At 42.1% G+C, this 23,704-nt stretch overlaps 1 long non-coding RNA gene across 1 annotated transcript; it reads left to right on the top strand.

Moving 5' to 3' along the window:
* Positions 1-725: 725 nt before the first annotated feature.
* On the top strand, positions 726-23,107 carry LOC114672229 (uncharacterized). The gene is made up of 4 exons (XR_003722471.2): positions 726-954; positions 19,802-19,921; positions 20,670-20,746; positions 22,726-23,107. It is a non-coding gene; the product is annotated as an uncharacterized LOC114672229 (long non-coding RNA).
* The last annotated feature ends 597 nt before the right edge of the window (positions 23,108-23,704 follow it).

Genomic DNA, 23,704 nt, shown 5'->3' with positions numbered 1-23,704 from the left:
AGCATTTGAGATGTTCCTAGCAGGAACTGAGATGAGCTGGAAGTGTAACATACACACAACATTTCAAAGACACAGCATAAAAAAAAGTAAATGTAAAATATTTTATCGATAATTTTTATATTGATCACATATCGAAATAATATTTAGGGCATATTGGGTTAAATTATTAAAATTACTTTTACTTATGTCTTTTTACTTTCTTTAATGTGGCTGTTAGAAAATTTAAAATGTCGTATGTAGTTAATACTATTTCTATGGAGCAGTGCTCGTCAAGAATAATGCTGGCACATACTAGGTGCTCAATAAATAGTTGAATGACTGAATATTTTTCCTTGAATGAGTGAGTGGCACAAAAGTGAAAGTATATAAATAATAGTTTCTCTCAAGTAGGTGACCTCCATAGGATAAAGCTGTCTGCTTTAGATTAATAAACTCATTCTGGTCGAGGTGTTAATAGCTGATAACAGCTTAAATTGTTGGCATGAGTCAAGGTAAGATGTACATTTTAATTGCAACTTTCTAGAAGTCAGATAAAAGTAGGCTTCTTAATTTTACTGTGAGGTCTTCCAGAAGAAAGGTTCCTTTAGATCAAATTAAAAAAAAAAAAAAAAAAAGAAGAAGAAGAAGAAGAAGAGGAGGGAGGGGACAAATGCTGGGAGTGGGGATGGAGCGGAGGATCCAGGGAGATGCGGAGAAACTTCAGCGCGGCAGGTGCTTTTGTTTCCCGTTACCTGCTGCGTCTAGTCCCGTCCAGGGCACACAGTGGGCGCTTAGTAACTGTAGAAAGAAATCGAACGAAATCGGAAGTGGGAGAGGCAGAGGCCACAATCAAGACACGGAATAGACAGTCAGTCGAGGCAGCAGAGAGGGTGCCACGCGGCCAGCGGAGGCGCAGGGCAACTGCGGAGGGATCTTGCCACGGGGCGGAGGGACCGCGCTCCCCACCAGCGCGGCGTGAGGGCGCCAGGCCAGGGACCGCCTGCTGCGAGCAGCGGGGCGGGGAGGGGGGGCGCGGGGGGCGAGGAGGGGGGGCGCGGGGGGCGCGGGGGGCGGGGAGAGGGGCGCGGGGGGCGGGGAGAGGGGCGCGGGGGGCGGGGGGGGCGCGGGGGGCGGAGGCGGGGTGGGGAACGGACCTGCCCCGGGTCGCAGCGGTTTTTCCCGGGCGGGGCTGCGGCTGCAGGAGAGGCGGGCGTGCCGGCGGAGGGTCAGGGCCTCGACGCCGGGACTTTCCTGGGGTGGGGGTGGAAGCACGTAGGAACCCTGACCTTTCCAACTTCCCAGGTCAGACTTGGGCCGGGACCACACTGCGCAGACTTTGATGTACGGACCCAACCCAGTGCTAGTCCGCCCTCGCGGGGACCTGTCCTCTCGCCTGACCTATTAAGTCCGTCCCTGCCTGCAAGGCTCCAACAAAGTCCCTTCTTTCCCCCAGAGCAGCAGTTCTCAAACTTGAGTCCATCAGCATCACCCAGAGGCTTTATGCAAACACGTTTCTGGCTCCCTCCACGGTTTCTGATTCTGTGGGTTTAGGGTGGTGATGCTGATTCCTTTGGTCCAAGGACCATCCCTGGAGAGCCACTGCCCTTTAGGTAACGATTTTCCCCTCATTTTCCTTCTGAACTCGGTCAGCACCTTGTTCAGCCTCCCACTGAGCCTGGAACCCTTGACAGCTGGGGAAACAGGTGGGTTGCTGCTAAGCCGGGAAGGCACCTGGGAATCCCAACTTCCAATCCAGGGCGTTTTCTTCTGCATTCACTGCTGCTTTTACTCTCTTGGGACCCTATGTGTGGGATCCAGAACAGGGCAGAACCCTGAGTAGTAAAAGCTGAACGGGAAGCAAGGTTAGTTAAATCCAACTGCAGGAGAGGAAAAAGGAGTCATTTTCTTCAGGAGAGGAGAGGGTACACAGAGGATGCCTGTCCATTGACCAAACCTGCCCTGAGCATCACCATTGACACTTTCATTCATTCAAAAAACAAAGTTAATTGAGCAGGTGCTGTATGCCAGGCACTGTCTTGGTGTGGGGGATAATGAAGGAAATAAAACCGAGATCCCTGTCTTTGGAGAACATACTTTTTAATAGAGAGATTAACAGTAAACATAATAAAAGAGTAAATTATTGAATATGTTAGAAGGTAATAAAAGTTATAAAAAGAAAAACAAGAGTAGGGTAAAGGAGTGCAATTGGAGTTGCAATTCTAAATAAGATGGTCAGGGTGGGCCTTATTGATGAGGTGAGTTAAGATAGTAAGCCATGTGATAGCTAGGGGAAGAGTGTTTCCAACAGGTGGAACAGCCAGCACGAAGGTCCTGAGTCAGGAGCATGCCTGGGGTGTTGGAGGCTCAGCAAAGGGGCCGTTGTAACCGGAGTAGGGGTAGGGATGGGGAAGAAGCTGAATACACGAGGCCAGAGAGGTAAAGGGGCAGGCAGGAAGATGTTAGAGGGCTGGCCCAGCCATTGTTAAAGACTTGACTTTTACCCTGAGATATTCCTGCAATTTTATTTACTGTTTTGCCCTAATGATTCTTGCCTCATTCATCTACAAAATCTGCCTCAAAAACAGCCGTTAACTATCCCCTGGCTCACAGCTGGAGCTGGTTTTGAGAATGATACTATTTTCAGAAGTCAGTGGGCCCCAACCTCTCAGATTTGGGGCTTGCAAAGGTTGCAATGACCCTTTCTGACCTGCAGATTAGAAAGTTGGTAATTTACATTTGCTTTCAACAGTTTTTTTTCTCTTCTTTCATCATTCTCCGTGATCCTAAGTTCTTGTTCCCCTGACATATCTGCTCCCTGAGGCTTCCCAGATTGCTAGAGCAGCACTGTCCAATCAAAATATGATGTGAGGCACATATTTAATTTTAAATTTTCTAGAGGCCACATTAAAAAAAGTAAAAAGAAACAGGTAAATTTAATATTAATGGCATATTTGATTTAACCCAGTATACCCAAAATATAATCTCAACATGTAATCAACATAAAAAATTAACACACTATCATACATATTTTCTTCTATACTGTCTTGAAGCCTAGTGTGTATTTTACATTTATAGCACACCTCAGTACAGACTAGCCACATTTCAAATGCGCCATAGCCTCATGTAGCTAAGGATTACCTGGCCAGCACAGTCCTAGACTACTCATGTTCCTTCCCAACTCCCTCTCCTTAACATAATTTCCCTTTCCAGACTGAGCTGACACTTCATTCAAGAAGTCTTCCTTGATTTCTCTACTTCCTTCATATGCCTATGAGAATGAAATGAGTTAATATATGTAGATTGCCTCGGATAGGTACTGGCACATAGTAAACAATGGAAGTGTAGCTATCATTATAATACCACTTTCTACGGTTGTAATACACGGATCAGTTGTGTAACTATTACTTCACATTTTTCTCTCCCTGTTATACTCAATAGTCCACAAGAAGAGAGGACCCTGCCTGCCTGTCTTTTTCGTTGCTCTTTTCTTGGGACCTGGGTCTGGCACAAACAGAGGAATATTCAATATAAACGTATTGAATGAATGAATGAATGAATATAAGGAAGTATGCTTGGGGTTAAGCTTAAGCATTCTAATTCTAATGTTGCAATGGATTAAAATCATAATCCTGGATGACAATGGTATCAGATTCCATGTTTATAGAGATTCAGACTAGATCCTAAAGAGAAATGAAATCTGGTCTCAAAAATGGAAAGAAAAAAAACAGGATGGTGTGGCAGAAAGGGCACAGACTTTGAATTCAGACACACCTGGGTCTGAAGATCTGCCACCTCACATACTATTTGTATGGCTTTGGAGATGTTACTTAACTTCTCCAAGTCTCAGTTTTCCCATCTGTAAAATGGGATCTGAGCATCTCTTTGCATTAGGTACCTACATGTACAGTAAGTTTGTAAGTCGCAACAACACAGGCCCTAATCTTGGCTCAGCCACACTCAGTGAGGCTACTTAAGCTTTCTGTACCTCAGTATCTACTCTATGTGTGTGTGTGTGTGTGTGTGTGTATGTGTGTGTGTGTTCTTTTAGTAGTTAATGAGATATGATACTATACATGTAAAGGCTTGATACATGATAGATGGCCATATTTTCTTTAATTTTCATTCAACAGCATGTGATCTTTCTTTTTTTCACGCCACCTTTCCCCCATCAAACAAGGAAGGAAAGTTCAAGCAGTTTACTATCTGGGAAGATTGAGCCATCCTGCCTAGTACGTGGTGTGTATCAGACTTAAGAAAAGGACAAGAATTAAGCTATTAAAAAAATTTCTCCAACTAGCAATTAAAAGACAATGGGAAAACTGCTTCTATGTTTAAAAGAAAATAATTTGAACTGTTAATTTTATTGCCACAGATCTACTATTTTATTTATTTATTTATTTTTAATTTTTTATTATTATTATACTTTAAGTTCTAGGGTACATAGGCACAACATACAGGTTTGTTACATATGTATACATGTGCCATGTTGGTGTGCTGTACCCATTAACTCATCATTTACATGAGGTATATCTCCTAATGCTATTCCTCCCCACTGTCCTCTCCCCACAATAGGCCCCGGTGTGTGATGTTCCACTTCCCGTGTCCAAGTGATTTCATTGTTTAATTCCCACCTACGAATGAGAACATGCGGTGTTTGGTTTTCTGTTCTTGCGATAGTTTACTGGGAATGATGGTTTCCAGCTGCATCCATGTCCCTACAAAGGACACAAACTCATCCCTTTTTATGGCTGCATAGTATTCCATGGTGTATATGTGTCACATTTTCTTAATCCAGTCTGTCACTGATGGACATTCGGGTTGATTCCAAGTCTTTGCTATTGTGAATAGTGCTGTAATAAACATACGTGTGCTTGTGTCTTTATAGCAGCATGATTTATAATCCTTTGGGTATATCCCCAGTAATTGGATGGCTGGGTCAAATGGTATTTCTAGTTCTAGATCCTTCAGGAATCGCCACACCGTTTTCCACAATGGTTGAACTAGTTTACAGTCCCACCAACAGTGTAAAAGTGTCCCTATTTCTCCACATCCTCTCCAGCACCTGTTGTTTTCTGATTTTTTAATGATTGCCATTCTAACTGGTGTGAGATGGTATCTCATTGTGGTTTTGATTTGCATTTCTCTGATGGCAAGTAATGATGAGCATTTTTTCATGTGTCTGTTGGCTGTATGAATGTCTTCTTTTGAGAAGCGTCTACTCATATCCTTTGCCCACTTTTTGATGGGGTTGTTTGTTTTTTTCTTGTAAATTTGTTTGAGTTCTTTGTAGGTTCTGGATATTAGCCCTTTGTCAGATGAGTAGATTGCAAAAATTTTCTCCCATTCTGTAGGTTGCCTGTTCACTCTGATGGTAGTTTCTTTTGCTGGGCAAGAGCTCTTTAGTTTAATTAGATCCCATTTGTCAATTTTGGCTTTTGTTGCTGTTGCTTTTGGCGTTTTAGACATGAAGTCCTTGCCCATGCCTATGTCCTGAATGGTATTACCTAGGTTTTCTTCTAGGATTTTTATGGTTTTAGGTCTAACATTTAAGTCTCTAATTCATCTTGAATTAATTTTCATATAAGGAGTAAGGAAAGGATCCAGTTTCAGCTTTCTACTTATGGCTAGCCAATTTTCCCAGCACCATTTATAAAATAGGGAATCCTTTCCCCATTTCTTGTTTTTGTCAGGTTTGTCAAAGATCAGATGGCTGTAGATGTATGGCATTATTTCTGAGGGCTTTGTTCTGTTCCATTGGTCTATATCTCTGTTTTGGTACCAGTACCATGCTGTTTTGGTTACTGTAGTATAGTTTGAAGTCAGGTAGCCTGATGCCTCCAGCTTTGTTCTTTTGGCTTAGGATTGTCTTGGCAATACAGGCTCTTTTTTGGTTCCATATGTACTTTAAAGCAGTTTTTTCCAATTCTGTGAAGAAAGTCATTGGTAGCTTAACGGGGATGGCATTGAATCTATAAATTACATTGGGCAGTATGGCCATTTTCACAATATTGATTCTTCCTCTCCATGAGCATGGTATGTTCTTCCATTTGTTTGTGTCCTCTTTTATTTCACTGAGCAGTGGTATGTAGTTATCCTTGAAGAGGTCCTTTACATCCCTTGTAAGTTGGATTCCTAGGTATTTCATTCTCTTTGAAGTGATTGTGAATAGGAGTTCATTCATGATTTGGCTCTCTGTCTGTTACTGGTGTATAAGAATGCTTGTGATTTTTGCACATTGATTTTGTATCCTGAGACTTTGCTGAAGTTGCTTATCAACTTAAGTAGATTTTGGGCTGAGACACTGGGGTTTTCTAAATATACAATCATGTCATCTGCAAACAGGGACAATTTGACTTCTTCTTTCCTAACTGAATACCCTTGATTTCTTTCTCTTGCCTGATTGCCCTAGCCAGAACTTCCAACACTACTTTCAATAGGAGTGGTGAAAGAGGGCATCCCTGTCTTGTGCCAGTTTTCAAAGGGAATGCTTCCAGTTTTTGCCCATTCAGTATGATATTGGCTGTGGGTTTGTCATAAATAGCTCTTATGATTTTGAGATACATTCCATCAATACCGAATTTATTGAGCGTTTTTAGCATGAAGGGCTGTTGAATTTTGTCAAAGGCCTTTCCTTTGACAATGATATCTCAATGATATCTATTGAGATAATCATGTGGTTTTTGTCTTTGGTTCTGTTTATATGCTGGATTGTGTTTATTGATTTGCATATGTTGAGCCAGCCTTGCATCCCAGGGATGAAGCCCACTTGATCATGGTGGATAAGCTTTTTGATGTGCTGCTGGATTCGGGTTGCCAGTATTTCCTTGAGGATTTTTGCATCGATGTTCATCAGGGATATTGGTCTAAAATGCTATTTTTTTTTTTTTTTTTTTTTGTCTCTGCCGGGCTTTGGGATCAGGATGATGTTGGCCTCATACAATAAGTTAGGGAGGATTCCTTCTTTTTCCATTGATTGGAATAGTTTCAGAAGGAATGGTACCAGCTCCTCCTTGTACCTCTGGTAGAATTCGGCTGTGAATCCATCTGGTCCTGGTCTTTTTTTGGTTGGTAGGCTATTAATTATTGCCTCAATTTCAGAGCCTACTATTGGTCTATTCAGGGATTCAACTTCTTTCTGGTTTAGTCTTGGGAGAGTGTAAGTGTCCAGGAAATTATCCATTTCTTCTAGGTTTTCTAGTTTATTTGCGTAGAGGTGTTTATAGAATTCTCTGATGGTAGCTTGTATTTCTGTGGGGTCAGTGGTGATATCCCCTTTATCATTTTTTATTGCGTCTACTTGATTCTTCTCTCTTTTCTTCTTTATTAGTCTTGCTAGCAGTCTATCAATTTTGTTGATCTTTTCAAAAAACCAGCTCCTGGATTCATTGATTTTTTGAAGGGCTTTTTTGTGTCTCTATCTCCTTCAGTTCTGCTCTGATCTTAGTTATTTCTTGCCTTCTGCTAGCTTTTGAATGTGTTTGCTCTTGCTTCTCTAGTTCTTTTAATTGTGATGTTAGGGTGTCGATTTTAGATCTTTCTTGCTTTCTCTTTTGGGCATTTGGTGCTATAAATTCCCCTCTACACACTGCTTTAAATGTGTCCCAGAGATTCTGGTATGTTGTATCTTTGTTCTCATTGGTTTCAAAGAACATCTTTATTTCTGCCTTCATTTCATTATGTACCCAGTAGTCATTCAGGAGCAGGTTGTTCAGTTTCCACGTAGTTGAGCGGTTTTGATTGAGTTTCTTAGTCTTGAGTTCTAGTTTGATTGCACTGTGGTCTGAGAGACAGTTTGTTATAATTTCTGTTTTTTACATTTGCTGAGGAGTGCTTTACTTCCAACTATGTGGTCAATCTTGGAATAAGTGTGATGTGGTGCTGAGAAGAATGTATATTCTGTTGATTTGGGGTGGAGAGTTCTGTAGATATCTATTAGGTCCACTTGGGGCATAGTTCAGTTCAATTCCTGGATATCCTTGTTAACTTTCTGTCTCGTTGATCTATCTAATGTTTACAGTGGGGTGTTGAAGTCTCCCGTTATTATTGTATGGGAGTCTAAGTCTCTTTGTAAGTCTCTTAGGACTTGCTTTATGAATCTGGGTCCTCCTGTATTGGGTGCATATATATTTAGGATAGTTAGCTCTTCCTGATGACTTGATCCCTTTACCATTACGTAATGGCCTTCTTTGTCTCTTTTGATCTTTGATGGTCTAAAGTCTGTTTTATCAGAGACTAGGATTGGAAACCCTGCCTTTTTTTGGGCTTCCCTTTGTGGGTTACCCGACCTTTCTCTCTGGCTGCCCTTAACATTTTTTCCTTCATTTCAGCTTTGGTGAATCTGACAATTATGTGTCTTGGAGTTGCTCTTCTCGAGGAGTATCTTTGTGGTGTTCTCTGTATTTCCTGAATTTGAATGTTGGCCTGCCTTACTAGGTTGGAGAAGTTCTCCTGGATGATATCCTGCAGAGTGTTTTCCATTTGCTTGGTAGATCTTCCTCCATCCCTTTATTTTGAGCCTATGTGTGTCTCTGCATGTGAGATGGGTCTCTTGAATACAGCAAACTGATGGGTCTTGACTCTATCCAATTTGGCAGTCTGTGTCTTTTAATTGGACCATTTAGTCCATTTACATTTAAGGTTAATATTTTTATGTGTGAACTTGATCCTGTCATTATGATATTAGCTTGTTATTTTGCTCGTTAGTTGATACAGTTTCTTCCTAGCATCAATGGACTTTACATTTTGGCATGTTTTTGCAATGGCTGGTACCGGTTGTTCCTTTCCATGTTTAGTGCTTCCTTCCGGATCTCTTGTAGGGCAGGCCTGGTGGTGACAAAATCTCTAAGCATTTGCTTGTCTGTAAAGGATTTTATTTCTCCTTCACTTATGAAACTTAGTTTGGCTGGATATGAAATTCTGGGTTGAAAATTCTTTTCTTTAAGAATGTTGAATATTGGCCTCCACTCTCTTCTGGCTTGGAGAGTTTCTGCCGAGAGATCTGCTGTTAGTCTGATGGCTTCCCTTTGTGGGTTACCTGACCTTTCTCTCTGGCTGCCCTTAATATTTTTTCCTTCATTTCAGCTTTGGTGAATCTGACAATTATGTGTCTTGGAGTTGCTCTTCTCGAGGAGTATCTTTGTGGTGTTCTCTGTATTTCCTGAATTTGAATGTTGGCCTGCCTTACTAGGTTGGAGAAGTTCTCCTGGATGATATCCTGCAGAGTGTTTCCCAACTTGGTTGTATTTTCCCTGTCACTTTCAGGCACACCAATCAGACATAGATTTGGTCTTTTCACATAATCCCATATTTCTTGGAGGCTTTGTTCATTTCTTTTTACTCTTTTTTCTCTACATTTCTCTTCTCATTTCATTTCATTCATTTGAACTTCAATCATTGATACTCTTTCTTCCAGTTGATCGAGTCAGTTACTGAAGCTTGTGCATTTGTCACGTAGTTCTCGTGTCATGGTTTTCATATCTATCAGTTCTTTTAAGGTCTTCTCTGCATTTATTATTCTAGTTATCTATTCATCCATTCTTTTTTCAAGGTTTTTAGTTTCTTTGCGCTGGTTATGTAGTTTCTCCTTTAGCTCTGAGAAGTTTGATCAACTGAAGCCTTCTTCTCTCAACTCGTCAAAGTCATTCTCTGTACAGCTTTGTTCTGTTGCTGGCAATGAGCTGCGTTCCTTTACAGGGGGAGATGTGCTCTGATTTTTTTAATTTCCAGCTTTTCTGCACTGCTTTTTCCCCATCTTTGTGGTTTTATCTCCGTTTGGTCTTTGATGATGGTGACGTACTGATGGGGTTTTGGTGTGGGTGTCCTTTCTGTTTGTTAGTTTGCCTTCTAACAGTCAGGACCCTCAGCTGTAGGTCTGTTGGAGTTTGCTTGTGGTCTACTCCAGACCCTGTTTCCTGGGTATCAGCAGTGGAGGCTGCAGAAGATAGAATATTGCCGAACAGCGAGTGTTGCTGTCTGATTCTTGCTCTGGAAGCTTCGTCTTAGGGTGTACCCAGCCGTGTGAGGAGTGATGTGTCGGTCTGCACCTAGTGGGGAATGTCTCCCAGTTAGGCTACTCAGGGGTCAGGGACCCACTTGAGCAGGCAGTCTGTGCATTCTCAGATCTCAGCCTCCGTGCTGGGAGAACCACTGCTCTCTTCAAAGCTGTCACAGAGGGATTTTTACATGTGCAGAGGTTTCTGCTGCTTTTTGTTTAGCTATGCCCTGTCCCCAGAGGTGGAGTCTACAGAGGCAAGCAGGCCTCCTTCAGCTGCGGTGGGCTCCACCCAATTCGAGCTTCCTGGCGGCTTTGTTTATCTACTTAAGCCTCAGCAATGGCGGGCGCCCCTCCTCCAGCCTCACTGCCGCCTTGCAGTTAGATCTCCGACTGCTGTGCTAGCAATGAGGGAGGCTCCATGGACGTGGGACCCTCTGGGCCAGGTATGGGATATAATCTCCTGGTGTGCCATTTGCCAAGACCCTTGGTAAAGCTCAGTATCAGGGTGGGAGTTACCTGATTATCCAGGTGTTGTGTGTCTCAATTTCTCTTGGCTGGGAAAAGGAATTCCCTTCCCCCTTGCACTTCCCAGGTGAGGCGATTCCTTGCCCTGCTTCAGCTTTCGCTGATCGGGCTGCACCCATGGACTGGCATCAACTGTCCGACACACCCCAGTGAGATGAACCTGGTACCTCAGTTGAAAATGCAGAAATCACCCGTCTTCTGTGTCGCTCACGCTGGGAGCTGGAGGCTGGAGCTGTTCCTATTTGGCCATCTTGGGTGCCACCCACAGATCTACTTTTGACCATATATTAAGGATCCCCCGCCACCTTCCACCGCCAGTGGAACTGGGGAATAAAACAACAAAGATTAAAGAGGTATTGGAGAAAAGAGTGGAAACAACTCAAGACAGAAATGAAGGGGAGTCTCATGAAATCATCTGTGTTGCAAATCTAGAGTGGTATGATGTACTGCAGTAGAGTAACTGGATGGATAGAATTCACCTAGAAGGAGATATTCAGGGAAAAACAAAACAAACAAAAAATGCTCAAACTATTACACTAGGCTATACACACACACACACACACACACACACACACACACACACACACACACACACATATATTTTCTTTTTCTCTTCCTATTTTCCTTTTCCATGTTATGTGTTTCAAATTTACAAATAAAAATGGTAAATATTTTAAAAAAAGGCCCTTGGGGAAAACTGTAAAACTTGTCACTTTAGTCTCCACACCCTTGCAGCCTTCTTCAGCCTTCCAGAAAGCCCTTTCTTGTGCCATGTTGGTTCCTGGAATTTTCTTCTCTCTCTAGTTCTCATAGATGAAGTAGTTCCCAACCACACTCTATGAATTCTGCTGTTTGTTGAAGAGGAATGCCAGACACCTAAAAAGGGTTGGCACTTGCAACTCGGCATTCTCAAAGCTCTCTATAGAGCTAAAAGTGCTCTGCTACAGGGCTTTTTCCATTGCATCCTTATTGTCCATTAATGTATGTTCCCCACTAGACCCCTGAATGTTATGGGCAGGTATAGCGCATGTCTCTCTCTGGATCTGAGCCCTTAGCAATCAGCTGGACACACAGTAGGTGCAGGCTAAACCTGTGCTAAATGCATATGTGAATGCATGATGCATAAGTGACTGTGATTGCTTCCCTATCGAAATGCACAGAAGACTGACAGATGTGTGCGGTGAGAACTAGAATGGGAGGAGGTTGGTTGCTTGTTTAAAAATGAAACTGAACAGGCTGAGAAGCTTACTCACACATCTGCTTCCCTTCAGTGTCCTCTGGGGAGGAAGGGGAGGGAGAGGGGGAGTTGGGAGCCTAGGAGGGCTGACAAGGTGCCCTCTTCAGCACTGAGTCAGCAACACCCGGCCCTGTGGACACAGGAAGATCCTGATTTCAGGGGCTGAGTCACATGAATAACTGGAATAGTTGTTTAGATCATAATGAATTCCCAGAACCTTTCCAAGCCAACCAGCAGGCACAGGCTCTCTCCCTACCCTCAGCACTTTCCAGCTTTGTGACTTAGCAGAAAGAAAGAGGCCGAGCCTTGGTCCTGGGGGAGGACAGGCTGCAAGGGAGTAGGCCACAGGGTTCCTCACCACTTCCATTGCCAAGCACTGCAGGTTGTTTCTGGACCTTTTTGTGTTTCAAGGAAGATGTTGAAAGAGACTGGCATTTCAGGGATGAATCCTGCACAGACTGCACAGCTGTTGTGCTGCCGGGCAAATGTATGGGCCAGGGCCCTGGCACCTCAGAGTGAGTGGTTAGGGTGTCAGTGATACTAAATGCCCTGGGAGTCCAGGCAAGTATCCTCTGTGAAATGTCATTAGAGTTCTGTGTACCTTGGATGAAACAAGATATCTAAACTCTAGCCCTAGAAGAAACTGTATGGGAGAGGGGGACGGCTAGCCTCCGAGGGGTTGGGGAATGATGCATGAGTCTACAGGTTGCATCTTCTAAGCTGCAAGTCAAGAGCTCAGCATCTCCCAGAAATGCCTGTTCTGAGCTCCACAGAAGTCCTACATGAGTGCCTTGTCCAAAATATCGGCTCAGTTCAAAGTTTATGTCTCAGTGTTTCCTTCCTGAGAGTATCCAAAGAAGATCTCAGCCTTCTATGATTTTGTTCTCCCCTCCTTGACATCACATCCACTGTGGATGTCTCACCCAGGCCAGTGAACAGACCCTATTGCCACATTATTCATGTTTATGCTTGCTCTAGGGCAATGGTTATCAAGCTTGAGCACACATCAGAATCATTTGGAAGACTTATTAACGCAGATTTCTGGGTCCCACTCCCAGAGTTTCTGATTTAGTAGGTCTGGGATAGGTACTACATTCCTGATAGTACCCAGGAGATGCTGATGCTGCTGGCTCCAGGATCACACTTTGAGAACCACTGCTCTAAAGCAATGTTCACAATTATTTTTAGATCAAAGACCCATTGGAGAATCTGTTGAAAAGCTTTTCTACCACTTCCCAGTGAACAATACACAAATGCTAAAAAAATCATTAAAATTTCTTTACAATTTCAGAGTTCACTAGATTTGCAAAAATTCATCCATGAACTTCTGGGTTAAAAATAAAAACTCCTGATTCTGGTCCAAACCAGAATTAATAAGTGGGATGAAGATTCATAAGGTACAGGAAAGCAGATTTTATCCCTGACAGTAGAGGAACTGATTGAGCAAAGTAAGCATTTGTTTGGTAAAACTAGACTACCTGGTTTCAAATCCTGGCTCTGCCATTTGCCAGCTGTGCAGAAGTTTTTGCATATGTAGACTTGGATTGACAATAGAACCTACTTAGTTCATACATGCAAAGTGCATAGAATAGAGCCTGGTGCATAGTATAAAAGCAATAATTGTTCCCAATTTCTTTAGCTTGATAGACTCCTATTGAGTCAACTTGCTGATATATTCCAGGACTTCTCTACGTCATCCCAACATCCATAGATCTAGTTTAGGTACTATGTCTAGTCTACTATATGGCAATATCCTCCCAATTGTTCCCTTTATTCTGATTTCTCCCCTTCTCAGTGCGTCCTCCAGACAGGTTCCAGAGTGACCCTTCTAAAACCTGTCTGCTATAGTTTGGATGTCTGTCCCCAGAAACCTGTTAAAATATGATCCTCAATGTTGGAGGTCAATGTTGGAGCTGGGGCCTAATGTTAGGTGTTTGGGTCAGGGAGGTGGATAGCTCATGAATAAATTAATGCCCTCCAGCATGGAGAGAGGTGAATGAGTTTTGCTCTGTTACTACTGCTCTGAATTGGTTGTTTAAAAGCATTTGCTCTCTGCCCTCTTGCTGTCTCTGCCTTCCACTCTTGCAATTTGATCTCTGCACATGTAGGCTCCTCCTTGCCTTTCACCATGAATAGAAGCAGCCTGAGGCTTTCACCAGGTGTCCAGTCTTCCAGCCAGCAGAATCATAAACCAAATAAACCTTTTTTGTTTGTTTTTAAGAAATTTCCCAGTCTCAGGTACTTCTTTATAGCAACACAAATGGACTAAAACAGCATCTCATTTTGTTGTCCTTCTGCATGAATCCTTCCAAAGGTCCCCGATCAATTAGGAGAAAGTCTGGGCTCTTGAGCAAGTTATATGAGGCCTGCCTGGACTGGGCCCTGCCCCCACTCAAATTGCTTTGTTCACTGTGATCCTTTTTCTCCCTTCTGTTTCTTGTCTGGAAGTGCAGGATGGTTCTAGGTGCACTATGCTTGCCTTCTGTAACACATAAGTTTACTCTGCCATAAATATCCTTTAGCCCTCTTTAAGGCAGACTTCTACAGGATATTATTCAAGGCCCAAGCTGAGTGTTTTCTCTGCACTTTCTTTGAGTCTCCAGATAGAACTGGTCTGTCTCTTCTTTGTGACCTACCATGCCTTTCATAGTGTGCATAAGTCTGTGACAGACACTGTTAGATATTCCCCCAATATCCGCCCTCATCTTCTATACTATAAGTCCATTTTCCAGACTTCCTTGCAGATAAGGTGCTGGATGCAAATTAAGTTCCACCAACAGATACACACATACAGGATATGAAGCAAAGCAAAGTTTCTTGCTGCTTCAGACATTTTCTATTGGTGAACAGAGTTGTGGAGACATGAATTTTTTTCTGCATCATATTCTAGTAACAAATCAACAGTTTTACAATCGTCAAGAGTTTTAATAGCAGCAATAACAGCTTCCTATGCTGGATTTCTGATTCTTAGAATGCAAGTATGTGGTATGTTACAGGTTCAAGAATCTAAAACTCAGTAGTTCAACAGTTTTGGGTGACTACATTCTCCCTTCCTGATGGGGTACACGTAGTAGCTGTCTCTGGAAGTCCTTGCTAGAGCCTATAGTCCATACTTCCAGCCCTTGGGATGATTTTATAAACATCTAATTCCCCTATTAAAATCCTTTCTGCTTGAAATACCTAGAATAGCTCCCATTTCTTGAATTGAACACTGCATGATAGTACTTATTTCCCTCACCCTACTGGGAACTAGTAGGAGGCTGAGACTGCGACTAATTTATCTTGGTATTCTTAGTATTCAAAATTGTCAAAAGAGGCTTCTGGGAAATAAAGCCTTTATTCAAAATTGTCAAGAGAGACTTCTGGGAAATGAACCCCTTAAAGAAGTGGGCAGATCACTAACCTAAGTTGGAGAAGGGATTGTCAGTGGACTCAGGGCAGGTCATTTATCTTCATTCACCAAATGAAATTTGAGTACAGAGCTGCTTTCAGACCAACAAACCAACAAACATACACACCACCAGCAAAACAACAAGAAATAGGGATTGAAGGAATGACTGGAACCAGCAGTGTCAGGTCTGAAACAGGAAGACTCAGACCCTGCTCCTCATGGTGGGAGCATGGTAAGGAGGTGCTGTTTTCCACAAGAGTCCAGGAGAGGAGGAGAGGGAAAACTCCACTTCCCCAAGGGGTAGCTCCCACCAGTTTATAAGTCTCTTCAGAAAAACTGTGAAGAATGGAGAAAACAAGTATGGTTGGGCCTAGCACAGCCTCAGGGTCTGACGCACACATAGCTGGAGACCAGAGGGGTTGCTAAAAAGCATGCAGGAAAAAAATCCATGAGCTTTGGAAATCAGACAGACTTGTGATGAAATCCTAGATCTGTACAAATCACTTGGTTATCTGAGACAAATTCTCCAAACTCTGTAAGCCTCTATCCCTTCACTCATAAACTAAAGATTATAATCTTTTTCCAAAGGACTCTCATGAGGGTTGAAGGGGAAGATGTGTGAGACTAGGCCTAGTACAGGGAGGGCCTGGCACATTCTCAGACCTCGGCAAGTCCTCTTTCCTATCCTCATTCTCTGGATGTGCCTTAAACTCTGTCTGCTATTTTTTCTAGTCTTCCCACTTTGCTCTATAAAATATTAATTTACTGCAAGGCACAGTGGCACATGCCTGTAGTCCCAGCCACTTGGGAGGCTGAGGTGGGAGGATGACTTAAGCCTAGGAGTTCCAGGCTGCACTGAGCTATGATTGCACCACTGCACTCCAGTCTGGGTGACAGAGCAAGACTCTGTCTCAAAAAATTTTAATTTAATATTTTATTTGGTTTTTTAGTTATTTTGTCTGAAGGTAAAGCTCTGAAGTTTCTGTGAAGGGTAACTTCTCAATCCATTCATTTGTCTGAAAAGGTTTGGGGCAGGAAGTAAGATTCCCAGAAGTTTTTAAGCACTGAGAGGATGGGAGGTAGGAGGGAGCTGTTCCAGGAAGATTGCTCCTGCCAGCTGGAGAGAGAGTGCATAAGTTGTCCTCGCAGTCTCTCTGTGTTCATGTAGTCTATGCTCATCAGTGGGGCTATTAGCATTTGAGTCTAAGCCAGTCTTTCTGTGGCATCCTGCAGGACTCTGGGTTTAATGCAACTTCTCCTTCCATTGTGCCCTTTGTAACCTATGCCTTTTTATTTTTGTGAATTTCTCTGCGAAAGGAACTAGATTTCTACTTAGTGAGAGAAATAGCTGTCTCAGATATCTCACTGGCCTTTTCAATACAATATTGTTGTATTTCCTCAGAGTAGAGAATGCCAAAATTCTATGGAAAAGGCCTAAGCCCCAAAACACTAGGAGGACAATGCATTTTTTTTTTTCAATGAGACTATGATATTCAAGGGTCCCTTGGCACCTTCTACAAAGCCAGTTGTTGAGCTAGTCCAGGATGGGTAGGACTCAGGGAGTGAGCCCCACAGGAATTGAAGGCATGAAGAAGTAGCCCCTGGGAGGATTGTAGTGATGACACATATAAAACCTCAGTGACATCAACCACAGAGCAACGTCAAGAGATGGCCCCAATACCTGTTTGAGGGTGGAAATTAGAATGAGGAGGAACACCACCATGACAGGGCATCCATTACATGCACAGCATTGTATGGCAGGGGCTTTTGTAGCTCATGCAGACTGGGCATGAAACAGTTAAGCTGTCAAATCCTGAGCTTCTGCAGCCAGTGGGAATATTTGATGTTACTGCACAGGAAGCATATCCTAGAGTGAATAATTCCTGCACAGCAGGGGAGCCTTTTTTCAGGTTGAACCCTGTCTGGAAGCTGCTCTTTTCTTGTCAGAGAGCCAGGGGCAATAGCTATCACCAAGTCTCCCAACCCTGCCCTTCCCCCACCAAGAGCACAGCAAAGGCAGCTCAGCTCCCATGGAAACTCATGGGAAAGAGTAGAGATCCAGAGAGTTACTACTAAGCTTTGTGCACAATGGAGAAAAACAAACCTTCTTGTTAGCTGTTGATGATCATCTGTATCTTAAGCCCCTGTGGAAAGAGAGACTGGGAATTCTCTACCATTGTTTTAAAAAACAACACACATTTTTATATGACCATTTTTTTGGTGGTGGTGGTGGTGATTTTTTTTTTTTCTTTTTTTCCCCTATCTGAGCAAGATATAAACAAGGAGGGACTCAGAAAGGGATGAGGGCGGTGGGAAAAAACAGGATGTCTGAAGAAGAGAAGCCTCAGATCAGAGGGTTCCTGAATTCCTGGTGAGAGACTGGTACCACAGCGGGTAGTATTGGGGTGTGGTATTATTGGAATGTGTCAGGCATGTTTATGTATAATAAGCCTCTTTCAAAAAATGTATTTAGGGCTCATGCCTGCAATCCCAGCACTTTGGGAGGCCGAGTCAGGCGAATCACTTGAGGTCAGGAGTTCAAGACCAGCCTGGACAACACAGTGAAACACTGTCTCTACTAGAAATACAAAAATTAGCCAGGCATGCTAATTTTTAATTAATTAATTTGAATAGGTGGCACACCTGTAGTCCCAGCTACTGGGGAGGCTGAGGCAGGAGAATCACTTGAACCTGGGAGGCAGAGGTCACTGCCAAGATCATGCCATTACCCTCCAACCTGGGTGACGAGAACAAAACTCCATCTCAAAAAAAGAATAAAGAAAAGAAAGAAATAAAAAGTATATATATTGTATGTACAAAAGGGAAGAAGAGAGAAAATAGGAAATGATAAGCAAGACACCACTCCAGATATTTTACATGACTATCTGGCATTGAAGGGATTCTAATCGTTCTTACATTTGTTAAAGAAGAGTGTTTCAGTTATTTTTTATAGAAATACTAGGAGATAGGTTCACTAGGTCCACTTTACAGACAAGTTACCTTAAAGCTCAGGAACATTAACTGAGGTGCCCTAGGTGACATAATTTATCAAGTAGCGGAGCTTGAATTCATATCCAGATATACCTGATCATTTCCAAACTTGTGCCCTATCTACTAAACCATGTGTACCTCCTTCATATGTGTTCTAATTTGTAGAATATCCTCTTTGAGAAATTGAAGCAAATTCCAAAGGGAAGAGCTAGAACCAATAATAATAATAAAGTGAAACTACCAAATATAGATAAAAGGGACAAAATATTTGAAGAAGCAAAGAAGAAATGTAGATGGCAAACAAGCACTGAAAGGATGTCAACATCATTATTCACTAGAAAAACACCAGTTAAAATCACAATGAAATACCTCTGCATACCTGCTAAAATGGCTAACATTAGAAAGACTAATTATATCAAGTGGTGAGGATACAGAGCAACTGGAACTCTCAAACACTCCTGGTGAAAAATGTAAAAAAAAACAACCACTTTGGCAAACTATTAAGCTGTTTCTTAAAGGTTAAACATATACCTACCATGCAACCCAGACATTTCATTGCTAGACATTTATTTAAAGTACACATTTACATAAAGACTTGGACATAAATGTTCACAGCAGTTATACTTCTTCTGTGATATATACCGCCATACATTGGAGCAGTCATATAATGAAATAATAGTTACATATAAAAACAAATTATTGATCATAGATGGATCTCAAAATAATTGTGCTGAGTGAAAGAAGGCAGAAAATAAAGAATATATACTGTATGATATCAATTACATAAAATTCTCAAAAATGCAAATTGATCTATAGTGACAGAAAGGAGGTCAGTGATCACTTATGGATTGGAGTGAAAAGCGAAAGGGCTAGATTACAGTAACATGAGAAAAGTGTGGGTGGGGAGTAATGGATATGTTCCTTCTTATCTGAAGTGCAGTGATGTTTTCATGGGTGTAAACATATGTCAAAACTCATCGATTTGAACTGGCTATTGTATGTCAGTTGCACCTCAAAATATTGGTGGAAGAAGGCTGTCAAGAAGATGCGGTAGTAGGAGATAGGAGAGGAAAAATAAAGCAAAATCCTGTAAGGTAAGTTACCTAAAAGGAAATACAATATAATAGCTAAGAACCCACACCATAGACTCTCAGTTTAACTTTAAGCGATGCATTTAATTGCCTATGTAAAATGCAGATAGTAATAGAACTTACTTCATATGATAGTTGGGACAATTAAATGACTCATGAACACAAAGCTTTAGACCAGTGCCTGGCATATGGTAAGGAATTAATACATATAGCTATTATTATTGTTGGACAAATTACTTCATTTCATCCGAAGTCAATAGTTTCCCAATAGGAGAAAACTTAAAGCCCCATCCAGCTGCCAACTCCAGAGGCCAGTGATTTTTCAAGCCAAGTTGTCTGGTGAGTGCTGATTCCTCCTCTTTAACACAGCTCACTGAGACCTCTTGAAATTTTGCAGCCTACATGCTAAATAATGCACCCAATAATAACTACCCAATATATTAATTATCCAAAGGTCATGCAAATAAAGGATACGAAGACTCTCTTAATGAGGGCCAGGGGAAGCAACATGATACTGAGTCACCAGGACAGAGTATCCTCTGAATTCTGTTGGACCACTCACTCTCATTGATATCTGTTTGTTCCTTCACCAGTCATTCAGGCCACCCTGGGTTCTACCCCCCTGGGAAGACTTCCTTTGGCCAGTGTCAATCAGTGCCAAAACCAAGAGGAAAACTGAGGAGGATTTCATTATAGAAGACTATACCACCTGGGTAATTCATTTCTGTTTGGATCATGAATGTGGACTAAGGGCTGTTTTAATATTTGAAAAAACAACCACAGGTTTCTGTTTACCAACCTTGAACATTTCTTGCAGTACAACTCTTTTAAGTCCTTTGTCATCCAGGCCTATTGATTGCATGGGGAGGGCACAGAAGACACATGAAGGACTCAGTTTGCTGGCAGCCAATACCAGAAAAATTACCAAAGTTTCATTTTTGAATTTGGATCTTACTTTTTAGCATCAGTTTCTCAGTATCAAATCTGAGGACTCTGTACATCTCCCTAAATCTTAGCTTATTGGCCTCTGCCTCTGAGTTTGAAGAACAAAAGGCTGGAGTAGTGGAGCAAAGCTAATTGTGGCTGCTGTCTCCACTTCACTATTCATCTAAATGTGCATTTTCTTTTTTTTTTTTTTTTTTTTTTTTTTTTGAGACGGAGTCTTGCTCTGTCGCCCAGGCTGGAGTGCAGTGGCCGGATCTCGGCTCACTGCAAGCTCCGCCCCCCGGGTTCACGCCATTCTCCTGCCTCAGCCTCCCGAGTAGCTGGGACTACAGGCGCCCGCCACGTCGCCCGGCTAGTTTTTTGTATTTTTTAGTAGAGACGGGGTTTCACCGTGTTAGCCAGGATGGTCTCGATCTCCTGACCTCGTGATCCGCCCGTCTCGGCCTCCCAAAGTGCTGGGATTACAGGCTTGAGCCACCGCGCCCGGCCCTAAATGTGCATTTTCAACTTTTCCAGACACAAGGATACAAGAGCAGAGTTGCTGAAGCCATCTTGGAGTATCAGGTCTCCCTGATTCTTCTGAATCCTCCCAGGTATCCAATATCCTAATCGATGCACTAACAAATGTTGAGGCTGTATTCTTAAGGCACTTGCTTATCTGATTCAATGGTTCAAATTGCCAACTTCAGGCAGAAACAAATTAATTCTTTAAACAAAGCTATAAACCTACCCAGCTATTCACTATCTGCTATCAAATCAGCTAAAATCAATAACTTATTAGAAGTAGGAAATATTTTCACATTTTCTACCAGGTCACCTCAAGTTCCTATTTTATGAATAATGGTCTGAGTTCATAAAATGCAGAGTTTAGCAGACAACTGATAATTCTTTAACCAACTGATTTTCTACCACCTAACAAAGATGGCAAATATTCCAACTCCATAAGGCAGCATCCTAACAACTCCCCACTCCATCCTAACTCAGCCAATTTTGCAATGGGGGGCTGTCGTGGGAACTTTCCACTTCCATTACCCATTTCGCTACTACTCAAAACTCTTTTGATGCGAAGTGACAAACACCCATCTGAAATAAGCTTAGGTAAATGGGTGACTTATTAGAAGGATATATAGGACACCATATATACCTGAAGGGGGAAAGCATAAGATCTCTGAGGGCAGTGACTCCCAGCTTAGTCCATTGCTGCATGCTTGATGCCTGGAATCCAGCCTGTTCAATGTTAAATGAATGAATGACCAAACTGCAGTAAAGGCAGGGTTGCCACTTAGCCTTGATAATAGCCAAAACTAGCACTGAATGCCTCAAGAAGACAGAGGAGATGAAACTTTATAATAGATAGTTTCTGGGTTGCCTCCCCAGCCCCTCTATTCTCACAACTCCTCTGCTTCATCATACACATGATGCATGGGGATCAGCCCCAAGAAGCCAAGTTCATACTCTGTGATCCTTCTGTGATCTGCGCAGAGCTGGTTGTCATACCACTGGGCATAAGATCCAAGTTTAGCCAATCACTTCTACTCTTCTAGAAATTTTTATTGGGCTTAAGATTCAGCCTCTTCCCTGGTGGTTAAATATGTTACATATAAATATTGATGATGACAAAGTCTATTTTTCAAAGACTTTGAAAAAAAAAGTCTATTTTTTCAAATATAGAGAAGTATGAAGCACACAGAGCAGAAAACACTGGAAAGAAACAGATTGCCAAATGCATTTGAGATCTTGGTTTTAGGCCACTGCAAGGCTCAGCTAAATTCCTGTATTTGGGTTTCATGAGACACCCCTTATTCCTATTATAGTTTCCTCTCATTCTTACAAGTTAGCTTCAGTTCTTTTCTGATACTTTCAACCAACAAATACCTACCACTGATAAAAATACAAACACTGAGAACTCTGGAAGTAAGAAGATTTACCTGTTGTCTTAGGCTAAGACTATCTTAGTCTTAGCTTGACTGCCACTAGAACAAAATACTTTAGACTGGGAAATTTATAAACAACAGAAATTTATTGCTCACAGTTCTAGAGGATGGCAACTCCAAGATCAAGGTACGCGTCAGTTTGGTGTCTGGTGGGAGCCCATTTCCTGGTTCATAGATGGCACCTTCTATGTGTTGTGACATGGCAGAAGGGGTGAGGGAGCCACTTCAGGCCTTTTTTATAAGGGCACTAATCCCTTTCATGAGGGCACAGCCCTCATGACCTAATTAAGAGGCCCTACCTCTTCCTACCATCACCATAGGGGTTAGGTTTTAACATATGGATTTTGGGGGGACACAAACATTCAGGCCATAGCACCTGTTTATTAGAAAATGGACAATAAATGCCATAGTCTTTACTGCACTCTCACTCCAGAGAAGTACAGCATATTAGAAGTGGTTTTGGCTACAGATAACAGAAAGCCAACTAATAACATCTTAAGAAACAGAGAACTTTAGTTATTGAATTTAGGAGTGGGGAGGCAGAGAACTCCCAGATTTGAACCAAGCCCCAACAGAATTCCCAAGTATCCAGCCACCCTCAACTTACCGGCTTTCTATTTTTGTGCCTCTGGTCCTAGAGAGCCACCACAGATCTGGGCATTCTGATCAACATTCAGTGGCAAGCCTGGAGGGGCAATGCTTGCCTCCCATCGTATGGCAGGCCAGATATATTCCTGGCCCATCAGAAGCCTTCTTCTGGATGCAGTCTATAAGCCACTGTGATGGATGAGAAGAGCCCAGGATGGAGATGAAAGTCTGGAACCAGAATCTGAGCCCTTATTTTTCTGACTCACTCTTTTACCTTGGAAGAATCACTGAAGTTTTCTACATCTCTGTTTCCTCATATGTTTAAAAAGAAAGCACTTAACCTTGGTGGTTACGAAAAATAAATGAAATAATTTCTAGAAGAGTGCCTAGTTTAATACATTGAAATCCACCTACATTAAAACATTTCTCAAAGATGTTTAAGCCTTTTCTTCTTTCTTCCTTTCTACATCCTAGTTCAAGGCCAGTTCAATAAAATCATGGGCTTTATAGTCAGGCAGAGTTCATTTCAAGTCCTGGCTCTAACATTTATTAGCTATCTGACTCATTCAAAAATATTTACTGGGCACCTACTACGTGCCAGGCACTGTTCTGCCTGCTAATGATGCATTAAAAAAAGAAGGACATAATTCTTGCTCTTTACAGCTTAAATTCTAGTTTGTTCATTTAAAAATAAGGATAATAATCCCTTACAGTCTATTGTTGCTATAATGATTAAATAACACCATTTATGAGGAAGATTTATGAATAATAAGTGCTCCCCAATAAATGCTAATTCTCCTCCCTCCTTCTCTTTTTTAAACTTTGAAGGAGGCTGGGAAAAGTATTAGGTTGGATGTTAGAAACCTGGCATTCTAACCCTAGCCCTGCCATTAACTAGCTGTGTGATCTCAGGCAAATGTCTGATCCTTTCTGGATCACAATCATTTCCTCCATAAAAGAATAATGTTGTACTAAATAATTTGTAAGAGACCATTTGTTAGGATGGGATTCTGTACTTCTCAGAATTAG

This window comes from Macaca mulatta, chromosome 1 (genome assembly GCF_049350105.2).
Source record: "Macaca mulatta isolate MMU2019108-1 chromosome 1, T2T-MMU8v2.0, whole genome shotgun sequence".
NCBI classification, from domain to species: domain Eukaryota; kingdom Metazoa; phylum Chordata; class Mammalia; order Primates; family Cercopithecidae; genus Macaca; species Macaca mulatta.
This window is presented reverse-complemented; position numbering and strand designations above follow the sequence as displayed.